The 15,971-nt window shown below is 51.8% G+C and overlaps 1 long non-coding RNA gene across 1 annotated transcript; it reads left to right on the top strand.

Moving 5' to 3' along the window:
- The first annotated feature begins 6,371 nt into the window (after positions 1-6,371).
- Positions 6,372-13,787, top strand: LOC121106669. The gene is made up of 2 exons (XR_005839440.2): positions 6,372-9,473; positions 12,383-13,787. It is a non-coding gene; the product is annotated as an uncharacterized LOC121106669 (long non-coding RNA).
- Positions 13,788-15,971: the final 2,184 nt, after the last annotated feature.

The raw sequence follows: 15,971 nt of genomic DNA, 5'->3' as shown, positions 1-15,971 counted from the left end.
CTTTGGTCTCTCCTGAGATTCGGTGCTTCGTCCGTGGGAGGGAGGCGCTGCGCTCGGCTGTTTGGCCGTCTCCGGCTCAAGCTGAACGTGGGCTCGAAACGCAGAGATCAGCGGAGCAGCGAACTGAGAGCGGGGCGGGCACCGCCGGCGGAGGGGTGTCAGTGCTGTGCCACCGCTGCGGGTGTGAGCCTGGCAGGCGGCAAGCCGAGGAAATTGCCTTGGAAGCCGTGTAAGGTGCTCAAAGGCTGCTCTACCGTTGGAACCAAAATTAACTTTTTGGAATGGTAAGTTAATTTAGAAGGACATAAATAAATTCAGGGCATTGAATTTCCAGTGATGAATTGTGAAGGTACATCTGCGCCTCCCTTGCACGGGGAAACTTCTTGTATTAAGTTGACTTCAGAGCTGGAGAATTAACTTAGTGTGAGCCGGCGTGGTTTGTCATTCAGTAACAGCGATGTGCTGCGTAACCCCAGCCAGTGTGTGGTTTTGAATGAGTTAAGGCTCTTTGGGCAAAGAACTGTGGTCTGTCTCAAAGAACTGCATACAGCGGCACAGCTTGCGCCTCCTGCGGGATGCCTGAGGTGGAGCCTGGTCTGAGTGAGGAGGGAGGCGCAGGTGGGGCTCCTTGGAGCAGCCCTTGTTTAAAGATGACTTTGAGGAGCAGTGAGACCTGCAAATATTCGAGGCCATTGTGGAAAACCTGCAGGGCGGGAGGATCTGCTGTCCGTGATGCATTATCAGAAGTAATCCACATTCAGGAAAACCTTTAAGCTGAGATGGCTGATCTTTGTCAGTGTGTGCGTTTTGCTTCAGACCATCTTGACTTGTACTTTGATCTGAGAAACATCACAATTACCAAATCGTCTGCATCACAGCAGAGCCCCACACCAGCTGCCGTTTTTCACTCCTTATGAGTTGGTCACTCGGCCAAGAGAAAACCTCCCCGCAGTAGTGATGAGCGGCCAGCGCTCCTGGGATGTCCCTTGACCAAAGTGAAAACCAATGCACTGCAGGCCACAGTGAAGCCCTCTGTATGGAACCTGCACGTGGGCAGGAAATCGCTGCATTGTTTGCATGGCTGTTAAGAGAAACGCCAATGAAATGAATATTCATATACTGCTAAATGTTACTTAAAGTGGATTCCCAAGGTATTCGAGAGCTGTACAGATTTTTAGAGACTTGTTCCTTTCAGCAGTTAGAATGCAAAAAGAAAGGGTGGCTGAAGAGCTGTAGTCACAAGCTTCTCCCAGTGGCTGTTAGCACACGTCTCACATGGAACGTCAGTGGTTGCTCCGTGGCTGCCAATCACCTCTAGAAGCAAACTGGCCAAGGGGCACTGATCCTTCTCTGTCATTCTTTGCTGCTCCCATTCCTTCTGCAGTGGCACCAAACCTGCCTGGCATCCTACAAACATTAACCTACAAACACCCACCTGCCAGACAGCAGTCAAGTTTGCATGGAGATAACTTTGTAAACATACATATACAAGAATAAGAAAGAAAGCAAAAATGAAGGAGGCAGTTTATAATTTCAGATTCTTCACAGCATTTTAACCTCAGCTGTCTGACTGATGTGCACCTCGGCAGCCTGTGCTGTAAGCTGCAAACCAGCCCTGGGCCCGTGGGCTTCAGCCCTGCTTGTTCTCCCTGCCGCCTGTGTGGGGAAAAGAGGCCATGGAGCTCAGAGCACGCGTGCTGCTCCTGCCTGGAGCTCAGCTTGCTGGCTGGGAGTCCGCTTTGACAGCCAGCTAACGGATTTTTCGCAGTGCCTGCTGAGCTGGTTTGGGGAAGGAGTGGCACACATAAGCACATTTGTTTCTTGTGATAGGACACCCTGCAACAGGGTCTCTAAGTAAACAGGGGCATCCACGTACCGTCTCTCAAAACCCAAGGCATGCTTATGCAACGCTCAGTCCATCTGTTGTTGAGATCATCTTAATGGCTGTGACGGCTCCCCTGCCTGCAGCGCGGCGGAATGGAAGTCCCTCTGCATAAATTATCACAAAGCAAACCCAGGCTCAGTACTGTGAGCAGAGGAGGTCGTTAAATTCCGCAATTAATCTGCTGTGCCACTGTCAAGGCTTGCCTGTATTTGTGAGATGTTTTTTGCTAATGAGGAAAGTTTGTCTCCTGAGGAATTTTTAATTGAGACAACAAAGCATCATCTGGTGGCTGCGGGGAGAAGCGGCTCCCAGTTCTGCTGGGTGACCCGACCTTCCATCACCGGGCACGGCTCCTCCATGGGCACCACGCATAGCTGGGACATGACCCGTTTTGGAGCTCCCTGCCTGCCTGCAGATGGAGTTACGCTGCCTGTAGCCCTGTCTGCAGGCTCAGGGTTCACACAACTCCCTGTCCATCTCTGATTCTTCCCACAGGAGAGCACTCGGGTCTCTGCTGGTACAGGCCCAAGTGCTGCTGGAATTGCAGGGACAAAGTGCAGTGCTGGTAGGTCCTCTCAGGCCCTGCTGGGCGGTCCGTGTGAAGCCAGGGCTCGCTTCACCCCAGCCCCATGGAAAACCTCTACGAAGCACATGCCGCACGGCTTTCTGCAGCCCACTGGTCCAGGTTGCTCCAAGCCCTAAAGAGATCTCAGAGCAGCACAAAGTGTCCCCACACCCATGCTGGATGTGTGCCCATTCACGTGGCAGGCCGTGGCTGCCCTGCCCCAGCTGGCTCCAGTTCCATGGCACTTTGCCTTCAGGCTGCCCCACAGCCTCAGGCCAGGGCTGGGCATTGCTGCTGCTTCCCCAGAGCAGGGCCTGAGCATCCCTGGCTGCGTTCACTGTGGTGTGGGAGGGCACATGTGCCATGAGATGTTGCCTCCTGCTGTGGGGCTGCCTTGGAGTGGCTTTTCAAGCCCTTCCTGTGGCCGAGGGCTTTTATGTGTGTTTCGGCTTCAGTCAGTGTTTCAAAACACATAGGCTACATTCATATGTTTTAAATAACATGACTTGATCGGGGGACCACACACAGAAGGAGGGCTGCGGGATGAGACCATTGCCATGGGCCAATGGATAATTGAAGAAAGCAAACCTTGCGCTTCCTCTCTCATACTTTAGGAGAGTAGTTTAATTGGTGGGAACTGTGGTAATGAGAAACTCAAATGGAGATCTGCCTGTCCCAGTTACTGCTGTTAAATTGCAGCCTCGGGCTGTTTGATGAGTTCATTGCAGCAGGCTGTGTACATTCCTGAAGCTGGTGTCTGTTCAGTTCGTTTGAGGCAAAGTTTGAAGGCAAAATATTGTCAGCTGGTCTCATTGTAGCGATAGTGGGAGGAGAGGGGAATGCAGCTCTTGGGACCTCTCTGCTCTGAGTTGTGTTTACCACAGCCTGCTGTCCTCTAATAAGGAGCAGTGCTGACTGACGCCTTTACAGCCTCACCTTTGCAGTTCACTGCCAGATCCCCATGGGTCCCTGCAGCTCCGCTGTGGGATCCGTGCTGTTGGGAACCGTGGCTGTCAGAGCCACCTCCTGCTGCACCATGTCATGGGGCACTGCGGTATTCTCCGTCCTTTTCCTAATCGTCTCTTGACCACAGCTGCATGGCCTGTGGCATCCCACAGTCCTGCCTGCCTGACTTCTTAGCTCTGTTCAATACTTCAATTAACAGTTTGGATGGTAGAACAGAGAAAAGGCTGTATTGGGCTTGTGGATAATACATAGCTTGAAAGGACTCCAGGAGCATTGGAGGAGAGGGCTGGGATTTAACATGAGCTGCAATAGAGGATGCTGGATCTATGCAATGATGAGCACCAGGCATGTTCTTCTTGAGCAACAGAATGCAGCTGCAGCAGCACAAGATGCTATGGGAAGTGGGCACAGCTGGGTGTGAGTGCACAGCATCATGTTGGGATGCCATGCGTCGCAGAGGGCACACAGTGGTGGAGCCTGCCTGCTCCTGGGGGCTCTGGCAGGGCTGTGCTCACTTCTAGGGCTGCAAATTGTACTTCTGGAAAAAGGGAGTGTGTTCAGAAGGTGAAAAGAGCGTGATCTAAGAAGCATGACTCCTAGGAGAAATTGACCAAAAACTGAACTCTTTTCTTAAAAAAAAATAATGGGGAAATACACGGGGAGGTAATGAAAGGATCACAATTACCCACCCTGCACACACCCCCCTACGTGCATCATGGCGTTTGCTGTTAGCACCTGACACGTCTGATTAGTTCCTAACTGAGAGCAAAAGGTTACTGCTGCTCAGAGAGTACACGGCTGCTGTGTGATGCCCTGAATGCTGATGAGCATCCGCATAGTTTGCATTTGTGTTTTACTACTGCCTTTCATGCGAAGCTTTATTTTCCTAGCTGCTAATTTATTAGCAGGTAAATTGCAGCTTGCATATTAAAAGACCTGCCAAATATCACTTGGGGGCCAGAAGAGCCTCTAATAGAATTGTAAAGTCTCTCTCTCTCTCTTTTTTTTCCCTTCAGAAAAGCTGTCTTATAAAGTCTTTTTAATTATTCTCGAGGATGAACTCTTACAGTTGTAATATCCTAACATCAGAGAAGTTGTATTAATTTACCTGCTGTTAAACTCTGTGACCCTGCTGTGGGGATGGGGAGACTCCGAGCTATCGCTCTGATGTCTGTCATCTTAAACCCTGTTTTCCAGAGGGTGTGACATGCTCAGCAGTCTTGCTAGCTCACACGCTTTGGGCTGAGAAAAATCAGTTTCAGCCTCTTTTCTTCAGAACCAGACTGCTGTATTCAAAGTGGTGGCACGTGTGTGCTTTGACCTCTTCCTTTCCCTGAAGTCATCGTAATAAGCGCCCGACAGTAAAACTGTCAGTATGTAAAAGCAGTGATTTCTCATCATAATGGTCTGTTGTTTCCAACTCGGTCGCTTCTGTGGTACAAAATCAAAATGGTCCCAGGGAGGTTCGAATGGAGCTGTGCGGCTGTGGCTGCAGTGACAGGAGCCCATCTGCACCTCGTGGGGCCGTGTAACACAAGGAAACACAACACGTGCAGTGCTCCTTCACTTCCAATTCAGCTGTGCCTTCAGTGGGCTTTGCTTAGTACTTTATTTGGTCTATGTTCATTTGCTAACAAAGTTGTTTTCACATCTGGAAGCACTGCCAAGTACAAATCACAAATCAAAAGAAGGGTGCATTTCAAGAGGAAATACCACCTTGATGGTGAGAGATCTGAATGCTTGAGAGATATGAAAGAGGGAATGTAACCAAGGGGTGAGCAGTGTGATGGAAGGATTTGCTGCAGAATCACATCACATCTGCGTTAACTTGGAGCCAATGTTCCTTTGTGCTTCAACATTGCTGGATGAAAATTCCTGACTTCAGAGTGTGTGGAGGTGAAGAATAGCAAAAGCTACGTTAGGATTCAGGCGGTGCTGCCAGCTGCATGCTTAAAAAGAGATTCTGTGGAGAGAACGCTTGTCTCCTGCACATGGAAGGACCTTTGGAAAAGAATAAGAAACGGGCAATGGTTTCAGTGCCTCCACCCCTCGAAGGTGAGATGGAAGCAGGAAGGCCTGCGGAGTTCTAAGGGTGAGAAATGGTACTATTGTGAAAAATTTTTACATCTGGGAAGGATAAAAATAGGAGCCGGGAAGTGATTGGGCTCACTTCGTGACTATTACCAGATGGGAAGAATGCAAATACAGGCGTGCACGGCTTTTGTGTTTGGTTGATTGAATGTGAATGGCTCAATGGGCAGCGAGCCTCGCAGAGCAATGGGGAGAGTGGGGCTGGGGGTCCGATTTCAGCAGGGGCTGAGTTCACTTTGACAAAGGGAGCTGCAGAACACAATTGTAAACCAAACCGCTCCAGTGCTCACCGCATGGAGCAGCACTAACAGCTCCGAAAGCGTTCTGAAAAGTTCGGTACCTTCGGTCTCTGCACAGAGCAGAGCAGCTGAAACGAACCTTTTATTAAAATAATGTTGTGATATCTTTCTTGCTTTCTTAGGAAACAAACAAACAAACAAACAAAAACCCCAAACCCACCCAAGCGTGAATTATTTCAGTCTGCCGCACACATTGTGAGTCTGAACACGTCTGCAGCGACGGGATTCCCCTTCTCGACCATTGCTTCTACAGCAACACGAGGACTTTGTGCTCTCAGCTTGCATTTTCTATTATTAACAGCTCTGACTTCCTGCTATGTAAATTCTGGCTTAGGCCCCTCAAAACCCCAAAGGAAGCGCTCAGACTCCAGGTAGTGCCCCCCTGTGTGCCGCTCACAGCCCGGCAGTCGGAGCTGCCGCAGAGCCCAGCACGGTTCTGGAGGGAAACGTGCGCCCTTCCCAGCCGTGTTTACTGCACGTTGTGGCAGCGCTGCAGGCTGTGGCTCAGCTCTGCACGTGTTCTCCTCTCTCCCCTCCTCTCACTCCTCTGGTAACTTCCGCATCCATCCCGATCCTGCTTGGTGCTGGAAGGTGCTGGCTTGCAGTGCAGTCTTTGCTTTGCAAGCACTGTGCAGGGAGCAGCAGGATGAGGAAACAGCCATACGTACACACTGCGTTTCCCACGACTTGCTCTTCTTCCAAGCAGTGGTTCTGAGCCCTGGAAGTCATCCTCTGACACGGTGAGCTGTGAGTGTGCACACATTGTGCTCCTGCGCTGCTCTGACTTTCCTCATCTACAAACAGAAGCAATCCTAAATAGCACCTATACTTGCTGCTGCACCTTCATGCTAAGTTAGTTTGAATAGATGAAGTAAATGAATGAGATGAAAGCTTAGGTTTTTTTATTACCACTCCATTCCCAACCCACAGCTGCCAATAGAGTCTCCAGAAGCACCGCTGGTCTGCATGGACTTTTTACATGTTTAGAAACAAACCTTCTGCGCCTTCTGGTTCACATGTTGAGATGAATGGTCTGTTTGACGAAGTGTCTGTCATTACTTAACAAATTCTACAATGTGTTTTCTGGAGGGTGAGGGGAGGTGCCTCCTGGGTTAGGTACCATTGGACACAGTCTGTAGAATTAACCATGGGGAATCCGGAATTCATGTGAGCCCCAGGTACCTGGCACTGAGCTGGGGAGGTATTCTGAAGTGAAGCTGGGGAAGCTGTGCGATGCCACAGGGAACAGAGTCTGGGAAAAGCTGCAGATTTAAATGTTCTCACTGTTTCACCAACTTATTAATTCTTTTGTTCTATATCCATGTCTACGTGGCTGTTAGAAGCAGACCTCTTTCATCAAGCACAGCTCACACGATGCACTGCAGCCGTCGCAGTGAGTCCGGGTCGGTTTGGCCCCTGGGCTGTCAGCAGCAACACCTCAGCAGGGTCAGCACCCTCCCAGCGCTGCCCAGCAGCAGCCCTTTGCTCGAAGGGACCTCGAGTGCATGATGGCAATTTGTCCTCCACTGCAAAACACCGAAGCCAGAAAATCAAGCCTTGTAAGTTTGGAATTATGCAACGTGACAGATAATCAAACCCATTTTGTTATGGCCTGAGCTACCCACCCTTTTGGAGTACCGGATTTGATTTACTGTTGATACAGTCATTCACATCAATTCAAATCTGTGAGGCTTTATTTCAGAGGGTACAAAAATCCCACCCATTACTCACGTGTGCTCACTGCTTCTCCAGTTTGGCTCATAGCAAGCTGTACCTGGTGCTTTGTGAAGGCCTCGTGCAGCACACATGCAATGCTGTGCCCATGCCCTGGCCTGGGGGCAGCTGCAGAGCAAAGCCCCCCACGTTAGCAGCAGCACGCCAGGCACACAGCCTGGGAGGGAAGTGTTTGCTCAGTTGTGAGTTGTTTGTGGTCAGAACGCTTTGGGGAAGTCAGTTCTAGGAAAGCACCACTTTTCCCAGTTGTTCCCCTTTTCTTGACCAGTAACCCCAATGCTTTCATGCTGTGGGGCAGCACGCGGCTGTCAGTCACTATTTCTGTGACCCAGTTTTCTTACCTGGGTACTCTGTGAGCTGAGCTGGCCTGGATGTGCAGTGACAGCTGGGGGAATAGGGAGCAACACCTCTTTCCTCGTGTACAAAATGTAACTTAAATTCCAAACGGAACCACACCTATGTAAAAAATCAGCTGTGGATCAGTAGTATTTGATGTTGTGTAGGTTGGAGCAAAAGCCTTGAATGGTTGATGCTGAGTCCCCGTAACACTGTAAAAATATTTGCAGCTGAACGACTGCAACATTTTGCCTGCCTTCTCCGGGCTGCCTCAAGTGTGCTTATGAAACTAATGACATTGCTGATTTGCTCAGGAAATAGAGCTCCCTCTGTTCTGGCCCAGGTCTTGCCCATGCAGCATGTTCTCTATTAGGCTGCAGCAGGCTCTGATGCCAGTGTCAGCTCAATTTCCTCCTCTTAAGTGCATGCCAAGAGCTGGATGCCAAAAGCTGGCAGGGGAACAGCTCAGAAGAACCCAGGAATGAAAGAGGACACGGGAAGGATGCCAGAGCCTAAAGAAGTGAGATAGAGGAACCGTCGGGATGGCGACTGAGAAAGAACTGCCACTCCCAGCACTGCTTCCCTTAGCCTTGTAGAAGAGAAAGGAACCGTTAATGCCAGATACAGCTTTTGTCCTTTTTCTACAAGTATTTCTGGGCTATCTGCTTGTCTGTCTGGGGACAAGAGATAACTAAACCCCCAGACAAATCCTCTGCCAAAATGCCCTGTTCCACACACACATTTAAGTGAGCAGAGAATGAGCAGATGACCAGACGGGAAGTGAGAGGGCTGCTGGTGCTGCGTGGTGGCTGCAGGAGGGCCGTGGGGCTGCTCGTGGCAGTCAGGTGCTGTGCAGACCTACAGAGGTCAGGTCATGCTGCCTGCAGACACGAGGCATCCAGTGTGCTTGTAAAGGAGGAGAGAGGGGCTGAGAAGGGCCTTCAGCCTGTGATGTGCACAGAGCTGTGGGAGCAGTCAGTGCAGCTGACTTTTTTGGTGTGTGACAAGGCAGCCTGAAGCAGGGGATGGTGGGGAATGAGAGCTGCCTGCAGTTGCAGAGCTACTTGGAGTGATATTGCTCTTAGAAGAGAGCGAGGATGAAAAATGAATACCCGGAGTGCAGGTAAATAGCACCCAGCAACAAGAGTGAGATCTGGGCTTCTGTGTATGGTTTGGTGACACTGAACTGCCATTCAGCACCTGAGGCTGTGAGCACTGGAGAAAGTGCTGCTGGTGCTTGGCCCACGCGGGCTGCAGCTCTGCACTGAGCTGTGTGTGATTCCACGTCCTGTCTCCTCGTCTCCTCTCTCCCCTTGTCCTGTTTGTTCTGATTTTCCTCTTGTCAGGACAGGATCTTCAGGCACGGCTCTTTCTCAAGAGCTGACTGCCTCTCTGGAGTATTTTAAATAGGAAGAGAAGGCTCTTCTCTCTTCACACCAGCCTTCAAAGTGATTTTAAATTAAAATCTCCCCCAAAATATTGTCTCTCAGACAAGAAAAGCTGGCCTGGAGTCACTGTGAGCACGTAGGCTGTGTTGTCATTGCGGGGCTGTGGCAGCTGCCAGTTGGATTGGAAGCATCGCGTGGCACTGCTGTGGGTGAGTACACGGCTGGTGTTGTGGGGATGCCTGTGCTGCTCGTGTGTTTTACTCCTCAGGCGTGGGAGCTGTAGCATCCGTGTACATCCCCAAAGTGCCAGTGCTTTGGGACACCCGCCCTGCCACGCGGGGTCCTGTCTTTGCTGATACTGTCACAGCAAGAGCTCAGTTGGTGTCCCACTGCAATGCCGTGAGATGGCAGCGCAGGAAGTACAGCTCGCTCTTACACTTCATGCAGGTAGTCAAGGTCACTGCTTTATTTTCTAGCAGTGACATTAATTTTGCCTTTGGAGCTGGCTAACTCAGGCTTTGTTCCCAGCTTTCAGAGAGCTCAGCACCTGGGGTTCTCACTGTTTCTGGACAGCCCGCAGTAGATGGAAGTTTTCTGCGGGCTGCAGCGCTGTGCAGAGCCGGCGCGGTGAGCAGTTGAGCAGCACTGCCCTGCCCCCCTGCTCCAAGCAGGGATTTGCTCCTGGGCATCTCTTATGAAGTAACCAGCACCTCTGGGCTGGGAATGAGTACTGTAGTGCTTTGGAGGCTTTGGAGCTGTGCTTCGTGGCTATGTCATCCAGGCGGAAAGGCTTCTCGCATGCTTGTACTTTTTTCTTTGTCTTATGACAATATATCTTTTGTCCTCTTTTTCTTTTCCTCCTTTAGACTTTTATATCAACATATGTTTACTCTTCTATGAATTTATACACATTTAAATAATAGCTGATGGATATGCCACTGTGCCAGCACAACTCAGTGCAGCTTTTTCTCTGTAAAGCAGCCGTGGCTATGCTTAGGATGTGCTGGGACTTTCCTGGCCTGGTGAGAAGGAGGTCTTCATAAGAGACACATGGAATGGCACCGGAGGAACCATCCATCCTGGAGCTGACACATCTCTCCTGGGGATGGTGGCACAGCTCCCTCTGGGCGCTGCAGGGAGAGGACTGGGTGACAAACAGAAGTTTGGTTCTCTCCCCACCTTTGTGTTTCACAGAACTGCAAAAGAAGCGCAGTCAGCACACACATGGTGAGCTTAAAAAAAGGGAAACAAGAAACCAAACATTGGGGTGTAACCGAACAACAGCAGGGCTGCTATTTTTGTGTTCGAGCCTTCCTGACGTGGTCCCACTCAGCTGCTGCATCCCCAATAAGCGCAGCGTTTCCTCTTCACAGCATTCAGCTCCCAAGCCAGAAGAACCTGCTCAAATAAAATCGTTCTTATGCTATTGCTAAAACTCCTGCCTCAGCTCCCAGGGCTGTGCAAGCTGCTTCAGCTGCTCAGTCCCATGCGTACTGTGGGATGCTTGGCCTCATGGTGAAGCTCTGCCACCCAGCTGGGCAGCATCCCACCACATTGAGTGCCCAGTATTGCGGTGCAGCAGGAGCCTGGGAGCAGGGAGACAGAGGTGGTAGCAATCAGGTTAGAGCACAGTGTTGCTGGGAACAGAGGGAAGCAAACGGGGCTCTACAAACCAGGCCCCAGAGCTTTGCTTTTAAAGATTGCTGCTTGTGCTGCACTTCTGGCATCGCTCTGCATGCTGCAGCCACAACCAGGAGAGGCAGCAGCTGGGGCCTGGACAGATACGCCCCAAGCTAATTACTGTGGTGGTTTAATTACTGCTCCCGTTCCTCCCCAACTGGCTGCTACCACTGCCCTGCCAGGAGCGACCGCCCGCCACAGGGACACCAGCAGTGCCCCTCGTAGCTCCTCCACGTGGGCAGAGGGCCTACATGTCCTCGGCCAGATGCAGCACTCCAGGCTCTAAGCATGCATTTGCCTCTCAGCAGCCCTCCTCCAAACAGGGTTGACACTGCCCCGTCTGTATTGCCCAGGGTGCAGTAAGGCAGCGATCACACACTCAGGGACACTGCTTATTTATATCCCACAGACTGAGCTCACACATCAAACTATCTGCACAAGATTTATACACAGGAGTTACCAAGTCGATAACGCTCCTGTTTGTTCTCACGGTGACTGGTCAGTGATTGCCATGCAATTGTAACGTCTGACTGTACTTCCACTACTGCACATGGTCGGGGAAGGGACCTCACCCAGGCAGGAGTCTTTCTGACCCGTGGGTGTGACTGTAGTATTCTAATGGAGGCAGTTCAGTTCAGGACTCACAGACCATGGGTGTTCTTGCCAAGTTGATGATGTCCCTGAAGTCTCCTCGTTAATGTTCCCTTCAAGGCCGGCCAGCTCTGGGAAGGCCCTGGTGCAGGATACCAAGTATTCATTCTTCTCATACCTGCTATACTGCTAGCTCAGTTTGCCTAGAACTTGTCTTCACCAGTGGAAGACGACCCGCGGCACATCTGGTCCTCTGCACGGCTCACACACCGCCGCAGCTCCCACCGCCTTCCAGCCCCGCTCCGCAGCTGCCGGCTCAGAGGGAGCAGGGTGAGATGGAGGGGCCCTCCCGGGACTGCCACAGACCTGGGCTGGGGACGATCAATCAGCAGCTGCCTTTGATCGAGCGGCACAGTTAGCGCTGCCCGGCCCTTGCTGTTAATCATGTGTCTTTGTGCCGCCGGTGGCAGCTCGCGGCGTCTATGGGCACGACGGTGCTGACATCTGTCTTTTCATCTCTTCCTTCACCGCACTTCTCTTTCTTGCGCCCGCCTCTCTTTGAATGCTTTTTATTGTGCTAAGCAGCACGAAAACTGTAACAGGAATCGAGTCTCCTCTGTCAGGTGAAATCTAGCTTAAACAGATAAGCGAGATCCTCTGCGGTCAGCCTTTCTCCGAGGAGAGGAAAAAACAAAGGCAAAAGCCCCGGCCGTTTTCCTTCCCCTCCTTTCGCACATTTGGAGAGCGGTGCGGCCGAGCCGTGGAACAGGAAGGGTTTCCTCCCCAGCCGCGCTGTGCTGAGAAGGGGCGCTGCAAAAAAACCCCAAACTTTCCACTCTCCTTTCAGGAAATGACACCGTCGTGCTGGAATTTACAATGAAGCTGTGAATGTAGCCGGAGCCCTGGGCTTCGCCGGGAGAAGGCCCCCTCGGCTGGCTTTATTCAGCTCTAATGAGGGGCCTGAGTTCGCCGTGAAAGGCGTGCTTTGCATTTGGCCCCTTTCCTCCATCAATTGCTGTCAGCGTAACAGAAGGCCCCGCGCAGCTCCCCCACCCCGTGCGCCCCTCCGGGCCGCGCTGCGCGAGGCCGCCCGGCCCCCGCCACGCAGCGCTGAGCCGCACACAATGCCGCTTTGTTCGGGCCGCACAGCGGAGCTGCAGTTTCCCAGGCTTTGCCTCTCTCCCCTCCCGCTGCGGCGACGCGGGGTTGCGTGAGCGGGCGCCGAACAAAGGCGCGAGGGCTCAGACATCCGCGCCGCCCGCGGTGGTGACCGGGCTGCGCCGAGGGTGGGAAGCGGGCCAAAACGTGACAGCCCCGGGCCGTGCGCCGCTGGCTGCCACGCCGGGCGTCCTGCGAGGGAAACGAACCGGGATGTGCGGCCGCGGGCCGTGGCGCAGAGCGGGAGCGCGTCCGTACGAGAGGAGCGCCGCGCCCCGCCCGCACCGGGCGGTCACGGCTGGGCGCGGGGGCGGGACGGCCCCACTGCGCGCCTCTGCGCCCGCTGACCGCTGTCGGTCCGTGGCAGCTGCAGGCTGTGGTTGCACGTTACGGATCCCAAAGTGCCTACAGACACAGCGACTAACTCTGCACTGCAGATGGAGAAACGGCGATCACATGTGCCACATTAATTGCAGACAATAAATAGCAGTGACCCCGATGTCAGAAAGCGGGTCGGTGCCCAGCAGCCACGGTCCCATTGGAGCGGCTCCTTGGCTTCAGCTGGCCTCGGTGCAAAACGTCCGTGAAAGCTCTGCTCTGTGGGTTGAGCCCAGAAACGGCTGTCGTCTGCTTCCCCGTGCCCTGCTGCCGGGAGCCACATCGTCCAGAAGGAAAGCGGCGGAAGATCTGATTCCTATTTGTAGGATGCAGAGGCACAAGCAGTCCTGATCCGCACGGTGTGCAGCCGCTGCTGGGGTAAACTGATGGAGGAGCAGCACATCCCGCATGTGATCAGAATGGGCTCAGTCCTACAAATGAAAATTGCAGCCATATAACCTGCAGAGCGGAGCTGAAAACAGCTCTGTGTACGGTAGACTCAAAGTCTGCAGGATCTGGCCTCGTGTCTGCACTCATTGATACTGCTAAATGTGATTGATTGTTCATAAACACCAATTCAGGGATGATAAAAAGACGTTGTTAAAAGAGCAGCGAGCTCCTCCTCTCATGCAAGTTCTTTTTTTGGTCTGTTGCTACAGCAACTCTGTGCTAAGAACAAAGATGACAGCAAGATATTAAATTTTACAGCAACTCAATTGACTCCTGATTTGTCTCCTTTTTTGCCTTCAGTAACTGAATCCTACTGCACTAATTGTGTTAGATTTCAGATAGAAATCATGCCTTCCTGTGGCAAGGATTCCTGTGTTGCTTTTTCTTCCTTCCCCTCAGAAATCAATTACACTGAATTAATTCATTTGAATCCAGTGGGTGATTATTTGGGTTTCTCTCTTTGACGTGTGGACATCTCGTCTTTTAAGCCACAGCTCATATCCTTGTCCCAAAGCCCCACAGCCTTAATATTCTTTATTGAGAAACAAGCAGTTCTTGGCAAATTCATTTCTGTCAAAGTTCAACTCATGCCACTGGCACAGATCAAAAATGTACATTCAAAATGACCGTAGCAGAGCTCATCTGAATTCATGAATGTTTAAAGTGGTTTTGAAGGGACACCGCTTTTCAGCTCCTTCTTTCCCACCCTACAGCCTCAGTTTCTTTTAGGACATGAGAAGGCCATTCATGCTGTGCCTCTGGGCTCACTTCTGCACGTGCAAAATCACCGCGTTACGGTAGAATGCAATGTGACCGATGACCCACACAGCCTCGGGTGCAGCCGCCATCCCAGGCCTCCGCTGCCCGAGGTCGAGAACTTCTGCTTGGAGGCGGTGGAGGTGACATCTCGGAGCAACCGTTCTGCTGCTCTGCGTTTGCCTCTCGGCCACCCGCACAAAGGGCAGCTCTCTGCAGGGCTCACCGTGTGCTCACTGCTGTGCCAAGGGACGCAGAGTGGGAGGAGGTCTGAGAGCTTTGCCTCAGGTAACACAGAACTTGTGCTGCTGCCAACCCTAGTGGATCCCTGGGCACAGGTAGCCTGAAGAGAATGATAGCAGCCTCCTGTCAGCAAAGCACAGGTCAAATTCCATCAAAACAACACATTCAATTCTATCAGACTCCATTGGTCCGTATCAAGGCCTTGCAGCCCGGGCAGCCAGGCTGGCACGGGGCATATCTGCACCATGTGTTTGCAGAGGCCAACCATGCAGGCAGGGGGAGGGCAGGAGGTGGGGCTGGCACCTCTCCTGGGAGCACTGATGGGATGCTCCATGGAGAGGGAGAGAATGGGGGAACTGGAGACAAACAACAATGGCATGAGGAGAAATGGACTGGCCTGAGCATATTAAATGCAGTGTATTTATTTAACTCCTAATCAGCTGGAAAATATCAGTATGGCTCTGGTAGCCTCAGCTTCAGCAGCTGTGCACAGGAGTGGCTAGCCCAGGCACAAGTTTGTGCTTTCAGTATGAGATGAAATCTAAGGAAGTAGAGCAATGGAACAAACTAGAAGCAAAGTCTTGTGTCTTTTCCCTGAAAGCTGCTGTGCAAAAGCACTTGCTTGTGTAGGGTTAAACAACATGGGCAAAAGCACCCCAAGCTGCCCTAAGGCAGGACTTCAATAGCCAAGCAAGTTTCAGATGCACACTGATATTAGATATTGATATGCCCTTCCTAGAGAGGTGGGACAGGGGTCTTTTTCTGGGACAGCTCTGAGTAATGCACTCTGGGAGGGAGGACGTGGGTTGCTTTGGATGCTGCCATGCTACAGGAGCAGATCCTCAGCCACCTTCCCCTGCCGCTGCACTGCGCCCTGTGCACCCCTTCCCTGGGGAGTCAGCAACACATCACCCCCAGAATCTGCAGAGCACAGCGGGGAAACGAAAGTACAGCTCTGACTGCACAGTCTCTGTAATCTCCCTGAGGAAATGAGAGGTAACAGATCTTTATCAGGAAACTGTTAGCGAGAGACCTTTCACAACTGCTTAAGCAATGTGCACGGCAACTTTGGCCTTGTATAGCCAGTCTTGGTAGACTCAAATGCCTCTTACAGGAGAATGACAGCTACAGGGAAGAAGTGCCATTGGCAGGTTGTTTGTCATGACACCTTATGCTTTTAGGCACAAGTAAATATTCTCCATTTCTCAGTGATTTGCATTACTGCCCAGTGTAATGCTGAATTCTGCTGTTACTACAAAGGCTTAACAATGGTAACAGCAAAAAAGACGTGGTCAGAAGGGCTTCTACTTAAAGAGCTCTGTTTTGCTTCTCTGAATGGGACGCTTGTTTCCAGTGGACATTAGGGAGGTAAGATGCTAATAACCTGGAGAACAGATGGTGCTAGCTCTCATTTCGGTTTGCTGCAGGAAGCCTTGCCTGGCGCTGCCCAA

Source organism: Gallus gallus, chromosome 12 (genome assembly GCF_016699485.2).
Source record: "Gallus gallus isolate bGalGal1 chromosome 12, bGalGal1.mat.broiler.GRCg7b, whole genome shotgun sequence".
Lineage (NCBI taxonomy): Eukaryota > Metazoa > Chordata > Aves > Galliformes > Phasianidae > Gallus > Gallus gallus.
This window is presented reverse-complemented; position numbering and strand designations above follow the sequence as displayed.